This window comes from Aotus nancymaae, unplaced genomic scaffold, assembly GCF_030222135.1.
Source record: "Aotus nancymaae isolate 86718 unplaced genomic scaffold, 86718_ANA_hifiasm-v0.15.2.pri h1tg000012l, whole genome shotgun sequence".
Classification (NCBI taxonomy): domain Eukaryota; kingdom Metazoa; phylum Chordata; class Mammalia; order Primates; family Aotidae; genus Aotus; species Aotus nancymaae.
In genome coordinates, this window is record NW_026988423.1 from 46185452 (window position 1) to 46199687 (window position 14236).

Consider the following 14236-nt stretch of genomic DNA (forward strand, 5'->3'; position numbering starts at 1 on the left):
CCAGCTCTAAAAAAGTAATCCAGAAAACAAGAGTATAATGATCAGTTCCTGTTGCAGTAGATCCTTGGGAGGCTGAGGCGGGTGGATCACTTGAGATCAGGAGTTTGAAACCAGCCTGGCCACTATGGTGAAACTCCACTCAACTAAAAATGCAAAAATCAGCCAGGCGTGGTGGTGGGTGCCTGTAATTCCAGCTATTTGGGAGGCTGAGGCAGGAGAACTGCTTGAACCTGGGAGGCAGAGGTTGCAGTGAGCCAAGATAGCACCACTGCACTCCAGCCTGGGCAATAGAGTGAGACTCCATCTCAAAAAAAAAAAAAAAAAAGTAGATTCTAATCTTTTCAAGGTTAAGTGGTTCAAATACCTTCCTGAATGGTAGAGATTAGGGAAGAATAATTTAAAAACTGAGACGGTTAGCCAGAAGTGGTGGCCTGCACCTATAATACCAACTACTTGGGAGGCTGAGGCAGGAGAATCACTTAAACCCAGGAGGCAGAGGTTGCAGTGAGCTGACATCCATACCACTGCACTCCAGCCTGGGTGACAGGATGAGACTCCATCTCAAAAAAAAGAAAATGAGAAGGTATATACTGGTTTTTAAAAGTAAACAAGTTTGGGGGGATAATCTTTCTAACATTATCTTTCATTTGTCCACTTTCAGTGCTGTGTGAATGAGAAAAAGTGATCAGCCCTTGTATGTCGTTCTGTTTCCATATTTGACATTTCCGGGCACTGTCTTCCTATACTTGGTAGATTGCACCCCACCCACCGTGCCTGCACTTCTCAACATTTGACTTCAGAAAGAATAGAAATGATAGGTACCCTCAGTGTCAGAACAATTTTATGCATCAACTGAGAGGAAGCTGGATGCGTGGTAACAAGCAGTTTGAAAATCTTACCTTTAGGACTCCCGTCGAGCTTACATAACAAGCTCGCCTCACTACAGAGACCAACAGAGTTGGACGAGGGGACTGTCTACAGAAGCATGCCTAGACCATCTGGAGCCAAGATACAAGGGGAACCAGAAGGAGGTTAGACCATCCTCAAAGCATCGGGCGGAGATGAGCAAAGCCAAGAAGGTGAGCTTGTTTGGCACCAATTATGTAACTACAGAGAAGTGGACACAATAGCTAAAGCAGAATGTGCCCAGAGGGTGGAGGGGGGCTAGCGGTGTTTGAATTGTGGCCCCCCCCAAAAATGTATTGAGATCCCAACTCCCACCAAATTTGAAAATGAACCCTGTTGGAAATAGATGCTTGGTGCCGCAAAGAAAAGTTAGCACTGAGACAGAGTTGTTCAGCAATGTAATTTTTACTTCTTGGACTGAGGGAAGGGTACTCCTGTTAGCCATTGTGCCACGAGAGTACAAAGAACAAAGGGAAACACATAAATTTATCCCTTAGGCATTTGGGGTTGTCATTACTGCTGTGTCTGATATCTGTTGGCTGGAGCCAGACCTCACAGTCTAAACTAAAACCCGACTGGCTAACAACTGAAAACTTTTCTAAGCAGGTAAAAGCAATGGAGAGCTGGGACATGCCTGTGAGCACGTCCAGCACAGACATCTTGGTTAAAATACAAGGGAATGTACTACGTGGCTGTAAGCACGGCATGTCTCACAGCTACATAGGATGGGGCTTAACAAAGTTATTAGCACACTTATTCTTTAACAAGAAAGGGAACTTTAAAAAGGAACTTTTCTACTTCCCACAAAATCCTTGAGCTGAAGGGATCGGTGAAGGTTTGTTTATTCCTAAATGACCAGTGAGCTCTGCAGCCAAGCTGCCATAAAGTGAGGAATGAAGGAAGCACAGATGAAGCTGCATCAGGATGTTAAGGAAATTTAAATCATGATGTCTGGGCTTCAGGAAAAAAATGCTGCCAAACCTGGAACGTGCCTAAGAGAAGGAAATATTGCTTGGATGGTATTATGGGGCAATGGCAAGAAAATTGACTAACTTTTCTGTAGTTCTTTATTTGCTTCTCTGCCTTGAAAAACAAAATGTCACGTCCTTTTGTCCTATCCCTGATGTGTTGTGAGCAAAATGATGGTCACCCTGTTTTCTCTACAAATAGATGCTTCAACTGGATCTCCGTTACTGATGGCAAGCTCCCAGTGCCTATGAAGGTGACCTTATTTTGAGGTAGGGTCTTTACAGACATAATCAAGGTACAATGAGGTCACACAGTCTGGAGACAGAAAAATGCCACACATAGGGCGGGGTGCAGTGGCTCGTGCCTCTAATCCCAGTGCTTTGGAAGGCTGAGGTGGGAGGATCACTTGAGCTCTGCAGTGAGTTGTTATGATGGCACCACTGCGCTCTAGCATGGGCAACAGAGCAAGAACCTGTCCTTACAAAAAAGGAAAGAGGAGGGAGTGGAGCAACAAAGCAATCACCTGTCCCTACAAAAAAAAAAAAAAAAGGAAAGAGAAGGGAGGGGGAGGAAAAGTAAAGGGGTAAGAACAGGAAAAAGTAAATAAATCAGGGTTGTAGAATGAGAAAAGCCTAGAGAAGTGATGGTAATTGAGTCAGAGCTGGATGGAGTTCACAAGGTGGAAAGATGAGAAGACATCCCCTTCCTGTGAGTAGCCACGGCCTGCTTGGAATAAAGGACATGGACCTGGCTTAAGTGCTCACATGATCCTGAAGTGGTAGGAGAGGCTATGGAAACATTGTGCAGAATCTATTATCATGTAAAGTGTACCTGGGAGGATTTGTCCTGCAAAATGCTCCAAGTGAACAGGCACTCCCCAAGGAAGTCTGCGCCTCCCAAAAATCCTCATTGCCGCCAGCTGAAAATCTCCATTGCATCACACAAGGGTGGGTTGCAGCTGTGGTAACGTCCTCACTGAGTTCATTCTGCAGGGACCTATTATAGACAGGATTGTAGTCCCCTCCAAATTCATATATTGAAGCAGTAACCCCTTGTGAACTACATTCGGAGACAGGGCCTTTGAAGGAGGGGATTAAGCTTAAATGAGACTGGGCATGGTGGCTTACACCTATAATCCCACCACTGTGGGAGGCGGGTGGATCACTTGAGGTCAGGGGTTTGAGACCAGCCTGGCCAACATGGCAAAACCCCGTCTCCACTAAAAAAACAGAAAAATTAGCCGGGTGTGATGGCAGGCTCCTATAATCCCAGCTACTTGGGAGGCATGAGAATCTTTGAACCCAGGAGGTGGAGGTTGCAGTGAGCAGAGACTGCACCACTGCACTTCAGCCTGGGCAACAGAACGAGACTCTCTCTCAAAAAAAAAAAAAAAACACAATCAGGCCATAAGAGTTTAGGCCCTCACCCAATAGGACTGGTGTCCTCATAAGAAGATGTGAAAATCTTACCTTTCAGATGTCCATGAAGCCCTGGATAAGAAGCTAGCCCCACTACAAAGACCAACAGTTGGACCAGGGAACTCTTTAGAGATCCATGCAAGACCATCTGGATCCAAGATCCACAGAGAGCCAGACTGGGTAAAACAATCCTCAAGGCACTGGCCAGAGATGAGCAGAGCCAAGGTGAGCTCATTTGGCACCAATTACACAACCAATTAGAAGTGGGCACAGTAGCTAAGGCAGAATGTGTCACTGAACAATTGGTAAGGTGAGAAGACCCCCTAGAAGTTACCAGAAGGATGTGTGCTCAGAGAAAAGGCCACAGGAGGATACAGAGAGAAGGTAGCCCTCTGCGAGCCAAAGAGAGAGACTTCAACACAAATCCCCCCTGCCATCACCTTGATCTTGAACTTCCAGTCTTCAGAACTGTGAGAAAATACAGTCCTGTTTAAGCCAGCCAGCCAGCCAGTCAGTAGGTACCCAAGCAGACTATGACAGACCCTAACTCTCAGCTGGTGCTGAACGTAATCGCTGTCTCACAAATCTGCCAAAAACTCCACTGTGATTTTCAGAGGCTGTCTGCCTGGGATGTTAGCCTCCCACCCTGCAAAGTCCCAAAATTTGGTAAATTTCCTGAGACAAAAACAACTGGCTATTTGAGTCCCTTTTGAAAGCTCAGCTACCTCTGTCTGCCCCCTTCCCTCAAAAAAAAAAAAAAAAAAAAGGGTTCTCTGCTAGACTCTGTATGTGTTATGGGCTGAACCGGGTCCACTAAAACGCATAGGTTGAAGTTCTAACCACCTGTACCTCATAATGGGACTGTGTTTAAAGAGGTAATTAATTAGGTTCAACTGAGGTCATTAGAGTTGGCCCTAATCCAATATGACTGGTGTCCTTATAAGTAGATTAGGGGGTCGGGGGCAGTGGCTCACACCTGTAATCCCAGCACTCCGGGAGGCCAAGGCAGGCAGATCGTTTGAGGTCAGGAGTTGGAGACCAACGTGGTGAAACCCCATCTCTACTAAAAATACAAAAATTAGCCAGGCGTGGTGGCGCATGCCTGTAATCTCACCTACTCAGGAGGTTGAAGCAAGAGAATTGCTTGAGTTCAGGAGACGGAAGTGAGCTGAGATCACATCGCTGTACTCCAGCCTGGGCAACAGAGCAAGACTGTCTAAAAAAAAAAGAGGTTAGGACACAGACACACAACACAGAAGGGAAGAAGGGAGACCATGTGAGGTTAAGGGAGAGGATGGTTATCTACAAGTCATTGGTCATCTCGTAACAAACCAACCCTGCTGACACCTTGATCTTGAACTTCCGGCCTCCAGAAGTGAGAAAATACTTTTCAGTTGCTTAAGTCACCCACTCTGCTATGCTTTGCTGTGGAAGCCAAGGCAGACAACCACAGTGTGGGTTGCCTGGAATCCCAGCACTGTGGGAGGCTGAGGTGGGAGGATCACTTGAGGCCAGGAGTTTGAGACCAGCCTCGCCAACATAGCAAAACCCTGTCTCTATAAAAATACAAAAGTTAGCCAGGCCTGATAGCTCATGCCAGTAGTCCCAACTACTTGGGAGACTGAGACAGGAGATTTGCTTGAACCTGGGAGGTGGAGGTTGTAGTGAGCCGAGATTGCACCACTGCACTCCAGCCTGGATGACAGAGTGAGACTCTGTCTGTCTCAAAAAAAATAAGAAAAAATAAAGGAGGCCAGTAAGGAGATCTTGCTGTTGAGGGATCACATTGTGAGCTGAGTGGGAGGGTGTGGGATACTCCATTTTCATCACCATGAACATCCCAATATCGGTTTTGGCTCAAGTTCAGTACCTTTGAGCCTTGTCTCCCGTTCTTGCTATTTTTTATCATGTCTAAAATTACAGTGCGCCAGATTCAGTCAACTGCCTACCAGATTTCCTTAAAAGTGTATAACGTTGTTAAAACCATTGTTTTTAAAAAGCTCCTTTAAAACATGACATTTATTAGCCGTTATATTAAGATAAACGATTGAGTTATCCCCAACATAGGTGTTACCTTTTGATTTAAATTCCAACTTGAGTAAACTAGGCAAGGAACATTAAAAGCAGAATGGCTTTTAGGACCCACCGGGTAATGCTAGAATTTGTGGCATGCTAAACACAAGCAGAACATATGCCAGAGAGTCTTGGTTAATCACATTTGGGGCCCAATTAAACTTTTCCGACTTGCTCCTGCTTCTACCTGGGCCTCAGTGAAGAGAGCACAGCAGGTGAAATTGCCTTAGGCAGAAGGAAACTTCCACTCAGGCTGCTAAGGACAGGTTCAGCCGCTTATTAACTGGGCTCTTTGCAGAGACGGAAGGACAAGGAAGAACAGGGCCAGAGCAAAGCTGGGGATAGGAGACATACATCCCCAAATGCTGCTCTCTCCTCTGCTTCCCAGGAACCAAAACTTTACCGCAGAACTTACCTGTGAGTGGTGGCAAAGGTCTCACACCTGGAAGGACCGACAAGCTGTGCAGGATGAAGGTACCAGGACAAGAAATAGCTTGAGACCTTTTAGGGGTCGCACTGTCCTTCTGCGATCATTGTTCAGTTCAGTTGCCACTAGACCACTGATCTACAGATGATGTGTGATAATTCACAATACACAGCATCCTTTTTTTTTCTTTTTTTGGAGACAGCGTCTCACTCTGTTCCCCAGGCTGAAGTGCAGTGATGCGATCTTGGCTCACTGCAACCTCTGCCTTGGGGTTCAAGCAATTCTCTGCCTCAGCCTCCCGAGGAGCTGGGACTACGGGCACACACTGCCATGCTTGGCTAATTTATTGTATTTTAGTAGAGACAGGGTTTGACCATGTTGCCCAGGCTGGTCTCGAACTCCTGAGCTCAGGCAATCCACCCACCTTGGCCTCCCAAAGTGCTGGGATTATAGGTGTGAACCACCACGCCCGGCCTCTTTTTCAAATGTATTGAGAAGGACATCCAGATCATTGATCTCAGTCTCCCCAAAATGACTGTCCATCCTCAAAGGATCTGGGGACCAGGCATGGTGGCTCACACCTATAATCCCAGGACTTTGGGAGGCCAGAGCAGAAGGATCACTTGAGCTCAGGAGTTCAAGACCAGCCTGGGCAACATGGTGAGACCTCCATCTCTATAAAAAACAACAACAACAAAAATTAGCCTGCAGCAGTGGTATATGCACCTGAATAGTCCCAGCTACGCTGGAGGCTGAGGCGAGATCATCACTTGAGCCCAGTAGTTCGAGGCTGCAGTGAGCTATGATTGCACCACTGCACTCCAGCCTGGGAGACAGAGCAAGACCCTGTCTCTAAAAATAAAAATTATAAATTTACAACTTTTTCTAAAAAAGGATCTAGGAAAGAATTGCTTGATGCTGCTTCTCTTTGAGGAAGTGATTCCTTTGGTCAACCTGACATTCCTTTCAGGCTCTTTGCTGTGATGGGGGTAACTGAACGTGCCTTGGAGGAAAGCTCTGCCAGAAGTGAGGAGCAGGAGGCCAGGGATGGTGGCTCACACCTGTAATCCCAGCAGTTTGGGAGGCTGAGGCAGGAGAATCGCTTGAACCTGAGACGGGGAAGTTGCAGTGAGCCAAGACTGTGCCAATGCATTCCAGCCTGGGCAACAGAGTGAGACTCAGTCTGAAAAAAAAAAAAAAAATTAAGAATTCTAGATAGCAAGAAATTGGGAAATAAATAGGGTGGAATGATACAGGGAACACCAGAGACAATGTGAGCCTCCTTTAGGGATGGCAGTCAGAGGAAGAAACATCTGAACTGAGATCTAATATAAGGAAAAGAAGCAGTCACTAAAAAAATAAAATGACGGCCTGGTGCAATGGCTCACGCCTGTAATCCCAGTACTTTGGGGAGGCTGAGACAGGAGGATTGCTTGAGGCCAGGAGTTCGAGACCAGCCTGGGCAATATAGCGAAACCCCTTTCTATAAAATACAAAAGTCAGCCAGGCATGGTCGTGGGCACCTGTGGTCCCAGCTACTCGGGAGGCTGAGGTGGGAGAATCGCTTGAGCCTGGGAGGCGGAGGCTTCACTGAGCTGTGATTGCACCATAGCACTCCAGCCTGGGCAGCAGAGTGAGGACTCTGTCTGAAAAATAATAATAATAAAATGACAGCTAGGTGCAGTGGCTCACACCTGTCATCCCAGTGCCTCACACCTGTCATCCCAGTGCTTTGGAAAGCAGAGGCAAGAGTATCTCTTAAGAGCAAGACTTAGAGACCAGCCTGGGCAACATAGTGAGACCCCCTTCTCTACAAAAATGATAAAAACAAGCCTGGCATGGTGGTGTGTACCTGTATGTAGTCCCAGCTACTCAGGAGGCTGAGGCAGAAGGATCCCTTGAGCCCAGGAGTTTGAGGTTGCAATAAGGTATGATCACACCACTGCAGCCTGGATGACAGTGACAGCTTGTCTCTAAAAAACAGAAAGAAGACTACAAATTTGAATATGTGTGTGTGGAAAAGAGGACAGCATGTTCAAGGTACATAAAGGAAGCCCAAAAGCCCAAGTGTCTGGAGCAAGTGATGAGAGACAGAAGAAGAGGGAACCTGCCCTCTGAGGGGAACTCTCAGGTCTACAGGCTGGGCAAGCACTGTGAAATTATGTTGTAAGTGCATCGAGAAGCCACCTAACAGTTTTGCTTTTCTTTCTGAGATGGAGTCTCATTCTGTCGCCCAGGCTGGAGTACAGTGGTAAAATCTCAGCTCACTGCAACCTCTGCTTCCTGGTTCCAAACGATTCTCCTGCCTCAGCCTCCCAAGTAGCTGAGACTACAGGTGCCCACCACCACACCCAGCTAATTTTTGTATTTTTAGTAGAGACAGGGTTTCACCATGTTGGCCAGGCTGGTCTCGAACTCCTGACCTCAAGTGATCCGCCTGCCTCGGCCTCCCAAAGTGCTGGGATGACAGGCGTAAGCCACTGCACCTGGCCCCAAAAGTTTGTCTTTAAACTAGGGGTCGCTCACCAGATATTGACTCTTCACAGAAACCGGTTTCCCGGGATTTCCTGCAGAAATACTCAAAACTTTAGCTTATAGCCCTGTGCTAAAGGATGCAGTTGAATCGGCCCCCAGCTCCTGGCCTGCCAAAGTGAATGTGTCTCCTGATAGGTCCTGGTTCCCTCCCCATCCTTCACTGTATTTTCAGACTGGACAACTTTGCCTCCATCCTCTCACTGCAAGAGGACGTTGGCTTTTCTCTCTGCCCACAATCTTCACCAGAAGTTGAAAAGTTCCTTTTTGAAGTTTCCTTTCTTGTTAAAGAATAAGTGTGCTAATGGCTTCGTTAATCCCCATCCTATGTAGCTGTGAGACATGCCGTGCTTACAGGCACGTAGTACATTCTATGTCCTTGTACTTTAACCAAGATGTCTGTGCTGGACATGCTCACACAGGCATGTCCCAGCTCTCCATTGCTTTTACCTGTTTGGAAAAGATTTAAGTTATTAGCCAATCGGGTTTTAGTTTAGACTGTGAGGTCTGGCTCCAGCCAGCGGAGATCAGATACAGCAGTAGGGATGACCCCAAATGCATAAGGGATAAATTCGTGTGTTTCCCTTTGTTCATTGTACTCTAGTGGCAAGATGGCTGGCGAGGTTACCTTTCCTGCAGTCCAGGAAGTAAAAATTGCGTTGCTGAAAGATTCTTTGTCTCCGTGCTGATTTTTCTTTGTGGCACCGAGCATCTATTTCCAAAAATATTTTCCTGAAGCACATCTCCCTTTATATCTCTTGCTTTCATGGAACCATTTCACAGCCCCTTTTTGCCTGCAAAAAGAAGTACAAGATCACCTTGGCCCCCTTAGCATTTTGCGACGTGTCCCTGGCTTGTGCTACTGAACTTCACACAGTCTGTATTTTACCTGAGAAGTTCTCAAAACTTTTTGAGAGCTTTGCACTTTTAAAAACCATTGAGATTCTGGGCGTGTTGGCTCACGCCTGTAATCCCAGCACTTTGGGAGGCCAAGGCGGGCGGATCAATGAGGTCAGGAGTTCAAGACCCACCTGACCAACATGGTGAAACCCCGTCTCTACTAAAAATGCAAAAATTAGCCAGCGTGGCGGCGTACGCCTGTAATCCTAGCTACTCAGGAAGCTGAAGCAGGAGAATCGCTTGAACCTGGAAGGCAGAGGTTGCAGCGAGCTGCAATTGCACCATTCCAGCCTGGGCAACAGAGCAAGACTCTGCCTCAAAAAAAAAAAAAAAATTCAGAATCCCCCAAATGCTTTTCTCAATGTGGGTTATAACATCAATTGGTATAGCATTATAGATTAAAACCGACATTTTTAACATTTCTTATTAACTCAGTAAACAATAAGCCCATTGCACGATAATATAAATAACATTTGTTAAAAGCAAACTATATTTCCCAAACAAAAACTGAGTGAGAGGAGCAGCATCGTTTTACATTTTTTGCAAATCTCTCGTGTATGGCTTAATGGAAGACAGCTGGATTTCCAAATCTGCTCCTTCCTTCAATCTGCTACAAAACGTTATTTTGGTTAAGTTATACACAGATACGTAGGTGAAAAATAGAGGCTCTCATGGATCCCCAAAAGAGTCTTGGAAACCTACAGGGGGCCTTGAACTCACCTTGAGAGCCAGGGCTGTGGCTAAACCAGATGGCATCTTTGAATAAGCCTGACATTCCTCCCTATGCCATGAGCTCACACTATTCTCCCTCCTGTGATTCTTCCTTCTCTCATTCACCTGCTTAAATCCTAACGTAGACCCAGGTCTGATGTTTCTACAACAGAATAAAGAAGCCCCAAGGCCCATCAGGAGATAGCAGAGCCACTTGAGGCCCAAACCACCACGTCAAGCCAACTCCTAGACTCAACCAATCCTCCTGCCTCAGCCTCACAAAGTGCTAGAATTACAGGCCTGAGCCACCACACTGGGCATTTGGGATAATACCCCCAAGTGTCCCGGAAGAAGGTGACCTTCTCCCGGCAACCCAGCTCTGCCACGGTTTGCAGCTGTCTTGAAAGACCCCTAGGATATTGTACTGGTCTGTACAGGCTGCCATGGCACAATATTACAGACTGGGTGGTTTAGGCAACAGACATTGATTTTCTCAGAGTTCTGGAGGCTGGAAGTTCAAGATCAAGGTGTCTGCAGATTTGGTTTCTCCTTGCAGGTGTTTGTTTCTCCTGCCTTCTCACCGTGTCCTCGCATGACCTTTCCTCTGCACATGTGCCCCCTGAAGTGTTTCCTCCTCCTCTTATAGAGACACCAGCCCTGTTAGACTAGGGTCCTACATTAGGGCATCATTCAACCCTAATTCCCTCTTTAAAGACCCTATCTCTGCCAGGTGTGGTGACTCACCCCTGTAATTCCAGCACTTTGGGAGGCCGAGGTGGGTGGATCACCTGAGGTTGGGAGTTCAAGACCAGCCTGGCCAACATGGTTAACCCCCATCTCTACTACAAATACAAAAATTACCTGGGTGTGGTGGTGTGTGCCTGTAATCCCAGCAACTTGGGAGGTTGAGACAAGAGAATCTCTTGAACCTGAGAAGGATGTCGTGGTGAGCCGAGATCGTGCCATTGCACTCTCGCCTGGGTGACAAAGCAAGACTTCGTCTCAAAAAACAAACAAAAAAAACACCCTATCTTCAATATCTCCAAATAGAGTCACGCTGGGAATTAGGATTTCAACATATGATTGGGGAGACACAATTCCATCCATACCACATATTCACACCCTAAGCAGCCATATCTCTCCAGTCCCCTGCTGCATATATCAAAATAGTTTTCAGTAAAAATCCATAAATGAAACGTCATAATATTAAGAACAAAAATGCCAATCGTGAAAATTTCTTATATTGAACTAAGCATACAGTAAAGAAAAATCTTTAAAAATTACAGTGTGAAAAAGAGGAAAAGAGAAATGTATCAAGGTGTCTTAGTTACATGCGAATGTTTTTGATAAAACAGGAAAATAACCTGGAAACATTTTCTCCGAATGAGTCAATTCTGCTAAATTCGGAGACTCGTTAGTACGTGGAATGAGAGAATTGAAGTAACTCAAAGATCCATTTATCTTTACAATGACTGTAGCATCTTTTATTTCAAATCGATCATTAGATTTCAACAAGTTAAATAATTCACGTTTTGTTTCATTTTGTTTGAGACAAAGTCTCATTCTATCGCCAAGGTCAGAGTGGAATGGTGCTATCACAGCTCACTGCAGCCTCGACCTCCTGGGCTCAAAAGATTCTCCCACCTCAGCCTCTTCAGTAGCTGGAACCACAGGCACATGCTAAATTGTCTTGTGGCAAATTAGCCACACCTGGCTAATTTTTTTTTTTAATTTTTTGTAGAGATAGTGTCTTTCTGTGTTGCCCAGCCTGGCCTCACACTCTAGACTCAAGCAATCCTCTCACCTCAGCCTCCCAAAATGTTGAGATTATAAGCCCTAGCCACCTCACCGGGCCAACAATTCATGTTTTAAACAATGTTAACAATCTCTGCTTAAATACAGGAATACATACGTAGTTTAGAGATACGAACTTCAGCAGAAGCAAATTCAAATGACTCTGAACCATTAGGAACCTTTCCTCAGAAGCAATGTGTGTAGCTGAGTCCATACATGTTGAGACCAGCTAGAAAGCTAGGAGTTCTCCAATTTGAGTTCCATATAGAGGAACGTCTTGGCTGAGTGTGGCAGCTCACACGTGTAATCCCAGCACTTTAGGAGGCTGAGGCAGGAGGATGGCTTGAGGTTGGGAGTTCAAGCCCAGCCTGAGCAACACAGTGAGACTTCGTCTCTACAAAAAATAAAAATAAAAAAAAGGCTGAGCACAGTGGCATGCAACTGTGGTCCCAGCTATTCAGGAGGCTGAGGAAGGAAGATTGTCTGAACCTAGGAATTCAAGGCTGCAGTGAGCAATGATAGTGCCACTGCACTCTAGCCTGGGTGACAGAGCAAGACCCTGTCTCTTAAAAAAAAAAGATAATCTTCAACAAAAGATGAGTAATAATAAATCCTAACTTGCAGTTTACATATATTCACAATTATCAGAAGATACTGTGAACCAATTGCTTAGAACATAGACCAACAGAAGATTTGAAGGGAGAATATTTTATCGCTAATTTTATTAGAATTGCTGGTGTAAGATGACAATAAAAAGTTGACCAACTTCTAGTCAATTTTATTGTTTTAAAATTATCTAGGAACAATGAACAATAAATTTATTATTTTTTTTGAGACAGGATCTCACTCTGTGGCTCAGCTAGAGTGCAGTGGTGTGAACAGAGTTCATTGCAGCCTCAAACTCCTAGTCTCAAGAGATCCTCCAGCCCCAGCCTCCCAAGTAGCGGAGACTATAGGTGTGAGCCACTGTGCCTGGATAATTTTTTAACTTTTTTAGTGGCCATGGGATCTCACTATGTTGCCCAAGCTGGTCTCGAACTCCTGGCCTCAAGCCATCCTCCTGCCTCAGCCTTACAAAGTGCTGGGATTCCAGCATGAGCCACTGAGCTTGGCTGATTAATTCCCTTATTGCTTTCATCCCAGGTGAACCCTCCCACTCCCCTGCTTGCTGTGCCACTGGCTATCACTGGACCCAGATATCAAGCTCCATCTGCCCCTCAGTTCCTCCCAAGGGTAAGTACTGACCTGCCATGCCCAAAGGAACCTCAGCCAGGGGCGTGTCTGGGTGCGGGCGATGAGGTTGTAGGAAATGGTGCAATGCAGCTATCTCTTTATGCAGATTTATGTGTGCAGAAGGTTTATGCAAGAGCGAGGTGCCTGGGACAGTATTGGAGAAAGGGGGACAGGAATATAAACAGCTCCTTATCTGTTCTTCCTGCCCAGAGCCACGGGCTAACGTTGAACCCTATGGAAAAAGAGAGCAACTGGAGACAGAAGCCGAAGAGGTGATTTCCCGACGAACTCAGAGAAACACAACAGCTCAATCCTGTTCCTGCTAAGGTCGCCGGTGGAAAAACGGTACCCGGAGCCAGGGACCATGAGGCTCTCCCCAGTTTACATAGACTCCCTGGTTCCTCTGGCCCCTGGAGCAGCTCCAGTGGTGCCCTGAAGCGGCATTCTTAATATAGAAATGGTGGTCTCCCAGGACACGCCACTTTCCCCGGCACTAACAAGTCTCTTCTGTTAGCTATGTGGATGGAGAACATGACAGACATGCTCTTTCTGCGTTCCAGGTGGTAAACTTTGCTAGGAAGACCTGGCTCCAGAGAAACTTGGGTCGACCTCATTTCTGCATCAAGCCTATTTCTCTACATCTCCCAGAGTCGGCTTTGGAGTGTTTCCTCTGAATGTGGCTGCTCATGTCAGGCCCAAGGCAAAGAGTAGGCTTAGGATAGGAAGAGCACACAGGCTTTGGTGCAGATAGGCAAGGTCCCGGGAGCTGCCCACACGCGCCCCTGCCTGGCAGCCTGTGCGGAGCCCCAACCGTGCACAGCTGTATCCACTCTCACAGCAGGCATATGGGGAAAGCAGGGTGATCACTGTGTGTGCCCGCCTCACAGGGCTCATCCAAGTGTCCCTTCTACCTTCCGTCTCCTGCTGGTAAAAGGAAGCCTCCCACGTGCACTCCTGCCCTGGAGTCTCCACCCTGCCGGCTTAGAAACTCCCTCGATTATATGTACTGGCTTTGCGGCTGCGCAGGCATGAAACCCATCTTTGGGTCATTTCCACCCTGACTGTTTTTGTTTTTTTTTTGAGACGGAGCCTTACTCTGTCACCCAGGATGGAGTGCAGTGGTGCGACCTCAGCTCACTGCAACCTCCACGTCTGAGGTTCAAGCAATACTCGGCCTCAGCCTCCGGAATAGCTGGGATTACCGGTACCCACCACCACTCCTGGCTAATTTTTGTATTCTTAGTAGAGGTGGGATTTCACCTCTACTAAGAGG

General features: G+C 46.5%; 1 long non-coding RNA gene across 1 annotated transcript; it reads left to right on the forward strand.

The window, feature by feature from the left end:
• The first annotated feature begins 2075 nt into the window (after positions 1-2075).
• Positions 2076-12922, forward strand: LOC105715038 (uncharacterized). The gene is made up of 3 exons (XR_001106949.3): positions 2076-2144; positions 3352-3518; positions 12874-12922. It is a non-coding gene; the product is annotated as an uncharacterized LOC105715038 (long non-coding RNA).
• Positions 12923-14236: the final 1314 nt, after the last annotated feature.